This window comes from Belonocnema kinseyi, chromosome 9 (genome assembly GCF_010883055.1).
Source record: "Belonocnema kinseyi isolate 2016_QV_RU_SX_M_011 chromosome 9, B_treatae_v1, whole genome shotgun sequence".
Lineage (NCBI taxonomy): Eukaryota > Metazoa > Arthropoda > Insecta > Hymenoptera > Cynipidae > Belonocnema > Belonocnema kinseyi.
In genome coordinates this window covers 76,763,729-76,773,738 of record NC_046665.1, presented here as the reverse complement: position 1 = coordinate 76,773,738, position 10,010 = coordinate 76,763,729, and positions in this window count along the sequence as shown.

Below are 10,010 nucleotides of genomic sequence, written 5' to 3'. Positions count from 1 at the left end.
CGTGGTTCGTCACTTATTGATGTACGACCACGCTTAAATTCATTTACCCAGTTATAAACCGTTGCTAAGGTAGGGGCAGATGTGCCATGAACTGAGTCCAATAAATTTTTTATCTCATATGCAGTTAAACCCTTTAAATGAAAATGTTTGATTACCGCTCTGAACTCGTTTTTTTCCATTTTTCTTAACGAACATTTTTTTTTCAATTGGTTATAAAAACACGTAAACTCAGAAGATGTGGACTGTGACTGCACCATATATCTAGTCGGGAGTGGTGCTGACTGAAAACAGATGATTTGGAGCGATTCGCGCGCCATCTGTTGGTCATTCTAAGGACTTATTGAACTACCCTCGTATCTAATCTTGCAGTGGCTAGTGTCATGCATGAAAGAAAAGATAGATACAATTGTATAATAAAAACAGAAATTTGTTTTTCGCGATGAATAGAGATTTAATTTGCATGAAACTTTAGCCTGAAGAAAAGTTTCATGAAACATTGGGAGTTTCGTGAAAAATTGCAATGTTTCAAATATAGTGGCGGGAACATTCAAACTGATAAGATAAAAGCCTATTAGGTATTTTCACTTCAATAAACAGCTAACTTCACTTCGTAGATTGCTGAGGAAAAATAAGGGACCAAATGTATGGGATTCAGTTCATTTTTGCCCTATTTTGCTAACATCTTCGTAAAAGAAAATTTTTTCTATATAAGTAGTTAAAAAATACTTTTTATTGTTTTATTACTGTTTAATGAAATAATAAAATAATAATGATGATGATTAATTACAAATATATTACAGAAATAAAGTTTTGTTCCATGCATTTGATCCATTTTCCCCCTCAGCTTTTAACAAAGTGAAGTTAGCTGATTGTTGAAGTCAAAATACCTTATTGAGGCTTTCATATCCCAACTTTTTCCTGCCGGCTGATTTGATTTATTTTTCCGGTTTGTACTGTGGACCAACGATGTCATTTTAGGGACCCTAAGCTATTGCGCTTGCGTTAGGGCTGACCGCTCATTGGCCGCACTTGGCGCGCGATTCAAAATTACATTAAAAAACAATTCTTGTAACTTAAGTAAATAATTATTAAAATATCCACAAGGATATATAAAAATTGTGTAACTTTGATTTCAGGCAAAAAAAATACAACACATATATTAATAACAGTTTCCTTTCATTGAATTCCAAAGAGAATATAATTATATAACCTACAAATACATAAATTATCACGACTGCATTGTAGTTATGCTTTCTTTTTTTTTACTTCAAGCGTCGTTTTGTCACGCCTCAATCGAAAAGAACAATCTGAAATTTTGTTTTAGAATTATTCAAATATTATCACTATTATATTCTGCAATTAGGTTCTATATATCAAGCTGCTGAAATATCATATGGTATTTAAAAAATGTACCTATTAAAAAATATTTTGAGAAATATTAGTCTTTCAAATTCAATGAAAATAAACTGTTATTCATCAAATATATGTGTTATAAATTTTTTTCTTGTCTGAAATCAAAAGTTACACAATTTTAACGCATTCTTGTGTATATTTTAATAATTATTTATGTAAATTACAAGAATTGTTTTTCAATGCAATTTTGAATCGCGCTTTAAAGGGTAGACAACCAGCGCTCAGCCCTAACGCACGCATGAATGAAAATTATTATCATTTTATTATTGCATTAAATAGTCCCTAAAAAAGAAAAACTATTTTTCAATTGCACTTATACAGAAAAATGACTTTCTACGAAGATATTAGAAAAATAGAGCAAAAATTAACCGATTCCCATGCATTTCGTGAATTGTTATCCTCTCAGTATTCAACGAAGTGAAGTGAGCTAGTGATTTGAGTGAAAATACCTTTTTGTATATGTAGACGGTCATGACTTTTTCTATACATCCCGGCTGTAGTTTAAATGTCGACGGGTATGACTAACCTAACTTTTGGAAGTTGCATTAGGAAGTTATAATTTTATTCTGAGTGACTGGTACGCCCTATTAAATGAAAGAAATTTGAAAATTAGGTAAATACTGTTTCAATTGGTTTACTTATTAACAATTATTTCGGCTAATATCGCAAAGCGAATAGTTGCTTTGATAGGTATTCAGGTAGCTGATAGCGCGGTTCAGAACTCCACAACTCTGCATGAGCCAATAGGAATACATTTGAGACTTGAAAACTCTCTCAAATGATCATTGGGAGCCCAATGATGCAGTTTTTTAAATTAAAAATTAAAATAATATATAATTATTAAATTTTAGCTCATGCGGAAAATTTTCGCAACAAATTGAATCATAGAGTTAACTTTCGATTAAAAAAATGTATTTCCACTTAGTGTAGGATCTTATGCTATAAAGTTAAAAATACTGTAGGGTTTTTAAAAATGTATTTTGATTTTATTTAAAGTTTTCAAACATTGCAAGAAAACTAAGAAATCATTGTGACATGTCGTATTAAGCGATTAAATGGCAGCCTATAGAAGGAATTCTCATATAGAATTAAATCGATTAGACTGTTTTAAAGTTGACATTATAGGTTAACAAAGGTTTATTTTTTGTTTGCGTAGAATTTGAGAAGTTTATAAGATAGTGCATTAGATTTCAACGCAAATAATTGAAGCTTAACAGATTCTTAATTCCTTTACAAATATTTCCGGAATAAGAAATAATTCTCTTCAAAAATAAATTTTACATTTATTATAAAATAAAAATTTTTCTCTACACTAAAATTCTGTAGCAAAAAAATTCTGAGTCCATAAGAAGAAAAACGCCCCATTAAGAAAAATCTACTCACAACTCAATCATGATTCTCTTATCAGTTGTTTCTTCCAGCGATAATAGAAATTTCCTTTCCTATCTGAAGGCTAGAATCTAGAGAATAGAGATGTGGAATTCCCGGCCAAGAGAAGAGCGTAACCTCATGAATTGTATTTGGATAAAATCTCATCAGTTTAGGTGTTACGTTATGCTATGAGATGAGATGGAAAACCCACCCTTTGCTATGCTCGACCACCATTGGGACACGTTCAACCCCATGCGAGGCAAAGGAACGTGTGGAGCGAAAATGAACGGGCGTTGAAACCTGGCAGACTCAAACAACACACACACACACACACGCGAGATTGGTGGATACTTCTTTATATTGTGATATGGATATATAGGGAATACCATCAACGATCACCCTGCCGGTGATGCGTGCACTTATTTGCGTTTGAAAATATTTTGACACCGATTTCGCGGGAGATTGGCATTCAAATATACCCTCAGCTTTGTAGAAAGGCAGATTATTTCGTTTGGTTATTGTATAACTATTATTTGAAGGCCAGCATACCATAAGGCCTAAGATAAAATATTAAAAAATGAGATTATTGTTTTTTAAAAATCGAAAAAGTTCCTATACACCTATACACAGCTGATGAAGCATGACAAATTTTGGAACGAGAAGTATATAAATTCTTACTTAAACAAAAAATGAAAATTGGATTTTTCATCAGTGTCTAAAGTTGAGAAAATGTGCGCTTGGAGCAAAAAAATTCCCCCTCCATTTTCTCGAAACTTGATAATATTTTGTAATCAAACATTTTAATTATTCATTCACTAATTCCATAGCTATAAAGTATAAAGTAAATTCTCACTTTTTTGAAAGCTATATTTCTCCCATCTGCCGACTCTTTTAACCCTACTCTTTTAACAATATTATAATGACTTTAAAACTTTTGGACGGGTAGTCCCCTCTTCCTTTTTTTTTGCAAGAACGGACTACAAAAACCTTAAAAATGATTTAGTATAATTACCGTTTGTTTATGTGTTCGTGCCAACGGTGATTTCTTCAAACAGTTTTGTAATTTTTTACCTTGAGAAAGACCCTAAGACGGGTTGAAATAACGGTTCAATTTCTGCTTTTTAATTAAAGAAACAGAATCTCTAAATTTGAAATAGTGAAAATTTCACTAATTGAATTAGTGATTGAATGATTCACTGCTGAAGTAGTGATTTTTTGGCTTTTTACTCTGGAATTAGTGGTCTTCTACTGTAAAAACAATTATAATTTCACTATTTCCAATTAGTGTATTTTATTTCACTATTATTTAGTAGTTTGATTCACTATTTAATTAGTGAAGTCGAAATTGAAGCCGTGGTCATGGCTAATGGTGGACTCGCGCCAACTCGCGCTCACGTCTCGTTTGCATTGTTTTCATCGTTTACATTTGTCAGCTTGCATAATTTTTCTTTCTATGAGCGTAAAAAAATTTAAAACACAGGTTAGTAATATTTTTCAGTTTATTATACTTTCGTGAAGTTTCCCAGTGAATAGTGTCCTCATTATGTTGCGATACGTATATCGAGACGAAAACATTTGCTACAGAAAATGAGCGCTGTGTTCGTTATGAGGTTCTGAAATGCAGCTTTCCATTTATTTCTATAGAAATGAATGGAAAGCTGAATTGAGGTTTTTCTTTAGTAAGTACAGTATCAACATAAATTAATTTAATTTTTAAATATACAGTATAGTTCACTTCTATAACTTTTCTTGTAATATAGTTTACTGTTGGAGTTATTGGTTGACTCCAGCAAATATTTGATTTAAATATGGATGACAGCTTTAAGTTCCTTGGTGTATTGTTATTGATGATTTTTAATGAATTTATTATTAGGTATTGGTTACCCCAAAGTATATGCGTCATCCACGCCGAAATGTCCAATTAGTTTTAGGAGTACGACAGCCTAACTGCGGAAGAGTTAGCCAGAGCTCTAAAAGAGGATCAGGATGTCATGATGGATTTTGACTACTTAATTAGTGATTTTCCACTATTTAATAGTAGATACTTCACCTCTCAAAACCACTATTTTCTTGGTGAAATTTCACTAATTGATTTAGTAAAATATTGTCACTAAATGAATTAGTAGTTTTTCACTAATTCGTAGTGACCTACTTCTCGCTAATTCAATTAGCACGCTGCGCGCGAGGCTCGCAACTTTGAGCGCGCCTAGAGCGCGCGACAGTTGAATCTCTTTTAGATTGCAGTATTTATATGCGTCTTCATATTCTGAATTGCCTACTTAATAAAGTATAGTCAAAGATTAAGTTTCTCAAAGCTCTGTAGGCTTTGAGGTACACATTCTCATCGTGACACTCGCGCTGCGCGCTCGATTTCCGACAGACATTTGTAAACAGGTTTTGTTGGATTTTTTTCTCGTAACTTTCGTCGTTTTTCCACACATTTTTTTTAATTATATTTTTTTCAACGATATTTTTCACGAATAAAACAAAAAGTAGGCGTCCTATCAAGAGGTGATTCTTAACTAAACTGTATATCTTTTTTGGGATAACCATTTTTGTTAATTCATATTTTTTCGTATCCTATTTAGTTTGTCCACAAAATGGAATTTTTTATTTTCCATTATTTTTTGTGCATTCAAAATTTGAATTTTCGATTTTTAAAGAAAATCCGAAAATTTGTAATAATAATCTTTTAGAACTTTCAAAAATAAATGTTTTGCTTTTCCTGACTTTTTTTCATATCGTGCGTTTTTCGGCTTCAAATTTTGATTTTTGGTTAATTAAAAAAATTTTGAAAACGCTATAACTCTGAGAATTTTCTTTTTATCGAAAAAAGTCATTAGAACAAATTGTGTGTTCTTTTTAATACTATGAATATCCGTACATAGAATTTTCAAATTCAGAAAAAAAGTGGTCTCAAAAAATTTCAAAATGCGCTCACTTTTTGAGTTTTTATCAAAAATGGCTGGTTCACAAACTCGTCCTTTCTTTTGAGACCTAGAAAAAGTGTGCCAAAGATGAATTTGATTCGTTCATTTTTTCGAGAGTTATCGTGCTTACGGGCGGACGGCCGGACGGACAGACAGACACACGCCATCGTGAAAACCTGATTTTCGGATTCAGGAGGTCTCGAAACGTGCAGATCCGTTGAAAAAGTGTGATCTCAAATTTCCGACAATTCTAATACTTTCTTAATCATAAATGATGAGAACGTAAAAAACTTTAAAAGAAAGGGTAAAATTTGAGACTTTGCCTTGAATTTTGGAATTAAAATCCTACTAGAAAAGAAGTGAGGAATTATAAAAGAAGTCAGGACTTTTGAGAATTTCCGTACACTTTTATTTATTTTTATTCATATGTGCTTATCCTGTTACTTATGTTTCATTATTAATAGTTCTATACTATGCAAATGACTCCGAAGGCGAATCTGAAAATGCTGTCTTTTATCTATCTCAGTCAGTTTAGAAGATAGACTATATTTATCAAAATTCTAAACATTTTAGGGGAATGGTTAGCTATTTAAAATCGACGAGATAACTTGTACATTCTTAATTTCTTATTATAAAACATTGGACCTGCCTGCAGTTCGAGCCAATGATAATGAATTAACACATCTACAGAAACAGTCTAGTCAGACGCAACAGAGACAGTTAGGTTATTAAGATCTCGTCTAAACTTTTAATAATTTCTGACGATTCCTCATTTTTTAGGAAGGAAAAACTCGACTTTTGAAAACATTTCTTGTTTCTTCCTTCATTCTGTAAGCAATCTGTCCAATTATTGCCATATTTTGCAAAAATATTCAGTTAAAATTAAAGATTCTTGTATAGGCTAAAATCAACGAATGCAATAAAATAAGTTTTATTCTGAGAAAAATATTTGGGTGCTTCAATATAGCGAAAAAATGTTTGGTTGCCCAAACTAACATTTTTCTATATGATTTCAGAGATCATTTACGTTTATCATCACAATGCTCGTTAATAAAATCAATTTTTTTAAATAACAAATATTTTTTGTTGCTTCTACAACAACCAAACGCGTTTCTTTTCCACACAAAACATTTTTCTTATGAATAGGATTATGGATGTATGAAGGACATCATTCTGGCAATATGTTACAAAAGGAAAATCGAAATCGATTACTTTTTGCTCTCCATACTATGCCATCAAGGACTTAACCTTCACGAGAAGACGAAGTGTATGAATCATAGGTCCTGGCCAGAAACTTTAGTCGTACTCTAGGGAGGTATGAGAATCACCCTCTTTTCCAACCCCCTCCAATCATCAAACTAATAAATTATCATCTTCCTATTCAAAGTGGGCTCTATACTGATTAAAATCAAATGTGTACAACACTTCCAATTTTTATACAATACACTTTGCCATAAAACAAAATTGATGGAAAACATTACATCGAATACATTTCATAGCCGGTAGATTGTTTCAACGAATTGCAATAATGAAATTGCGATCGGTTATGCAGCAACTCACTATAGACATTGGTTTGACATTGGTTTTCTTGACGACGAAACTGATTTCGGTGGGTATATATGCACAATTTTTTCTAAAAATGAATGAAGCAGCTTTTTCAATAAACCGAAAATCAGAGCTTTCATTTGAATAATTACAAAGAAAATTGGACTCAAAGAAAACAATTTTTCGTATAAATAATTATGAACATCGATTCGATGTGAACGTATCATAAAACCAAAAAAATCTCCTTGACAACCGAAGTGGAAAATTGACATTCTGACGAAATGCGAAATATTGATATTTTTTAAAAACAATTTCTATGTTTGAGCAGTCTGAATGTCTATGCTACTAGGTTTTTAAAAGATTTAAAAGAATTTAAAAATATATTAAGTGATTTCAAAGATTTCAAGGGATCCCGTAATATTTTAGAATATTTCACGGAATATTAGATTTAACGCTTTCACGATGAATCATTATAATAAAATAAGGTGTTTCGGGTTTCAATCGCGTACAAAACTATGAATCTTAACGACGTCTCGTGAACATTTTTAATTCACTTTTTCAGGGCTTCTTCATTTCAACTAATTTTTAGAGATTTGAAAGGCTTTTAAATGGATATAAGAAATTTTTATAGCATTTTAAAGATATCAAGCGATTTCAAGGATTTCAAATAATTTCACGGAATTTCAAAGAATGTTAAGAAATTTGTATAGTTTTCAAACGATTTTCAGAGAGCTTAATCGTTTTAAAGTCATTTCAAGAGATTATGTACGATAAACATTTAATTCCAAGGATTTCAAGGAATTTTCACATGTGGAATATCAAAGGATTGCATATTTCTAGGGAGTCTACGACATCCCATAAAAGGCCTACAACAGATGTCAATAATGGTTAACTCCTCGACTCTATATTTATTGGGCGTACGTGATATGAAATATTATATTATAAAAAACCAAAACAAATAATGATATTAAGTGTATATAAGTAATCTCAATAGCAGTATGGATTCGTAAGATTTTCCGGCCCCTTCCGCCTCCTCCAAAAATTATTGTAATAAATAGTTATTAATTAATTAATAGAATTCGTACTATATCAAACTTGTTTGCTGGAAGAGCATTTCCAATATGAGTTAACAACTCAGGTTGCCTTCAAAGACAAGATACCCAATAATGCCGAATCTACTTAGGCGGGTCGCCACAAGCGCATTATTAGAGCAAAATACCAATGTAGACACACCAAACGCAAACAGCAAAACATATTTGCGGCATGGAGCTTACAACTTATAATCCTGGATCCCGTTATAGTTATAGGTTAGCCGCTCGGCTCGACAGTCGGAGGAAGATTAAGGCTGCACCCCTGATGTGCAACGCGCACTTCCACCCTACTCGTATATTCCATATAAATGCGCCTGGCTGTCGTTTATACCCTCGAATCGGCTTAAGTCGCACCCGCGTGTACGCGTCATTTAGTCCTCTCCGCACCCAGGACACACTTCGATGCGTGATCGTAATCGGACAATATTGCTTTCATTTCTATTCACTTTTATCGATTCAAGAAAGTTCAATATAGAACAGACAATTACGGCGAGCCTCCTTTGGGATCTAGAAGCGATCGGTCAAACTGGTGTAATTGGCAGAATAAACTACCCAAGCAACTTGAGTCGTTGATCATGACGGCCTGTGTAAATATTTGACGGTGAAAGTCACACAGTGTCATTATTAGTGCAATATGTCCATGTAGGACATGTGAGCCAGGAAATGAATTGAAAATTATTCACAGAAACTGAATAAAAGAATATTGTAGGAAATTCTATTTTTTTGTTTTTCTGCTTCACTAGTTTATTAGACAGTAAAATAATAAACATTATACAATTAGAGTTGTCCAAATACAAAAAAAAGTGGAAAATAAAAACCATGAAATTAGTCACATATGAGCGTACAAAAAAAGATTTTCAGGTCCTATTAAGACTTCAATTAAGTCGTTTCAATCTCCCGTTCCCATACTTTCCCCCAGTGATTGGAGGACGCGGATATCTCTGGCATGCGCAGTAATTATTCCTATGTAAATTGTGGGTTAAAGCATTGGATACCATAACCTAAAAATACTCAGGAATCACTACTGTGCATGCCAGAGATGTCCGCGTTCTCCCACCACTGCTCTCCCCTACTCGCCCTCCTTTCACTTTCTTCCCACTCCATTCCCATAATAACCCTCCAAAATCAACCACCACCATCCATAGCCTTACTTCCCCTCCCTTCTCCTGATTTCTGCCTCCTCTGCTTAGAATCTCTTCACCACCATTACTTTCATCTCCCCACTCACCCACTCTTCCCGACATCCCCTCAACCGACAACAATTCAGGAAAAAACTCTTTAATTTCTTCCACATGGACGTTTGTAACTTCAAGTACATAGTTGCAAGTAAAAAAATAATAATGCTTAAATTAAATTCGAAAACCAAACGTTTAGAGGAAAGTTAGAATTTTTTTCGAACTTTCTTGTACATTTCATGGTGTGTGGGTGGATGAAATGCCGATAATGATATTGGGACTTATCTTCTTTTGTTGTGCTTATCACCAAATAAAACTACTGTGAAACCCTTCAATAGCCCTCCTTTCTATAGGCCTTGTGAGAATTGATGCCGCGCCGCAGGTACAGTCTGTCAAGTTAAAGCGTGGGTGGCTTTACTCGCCGTCGGTAAGGTGTAACGACATGATTTTGGTGTCAAAATATTAAGAAGAGCTCCCTCTTTCAT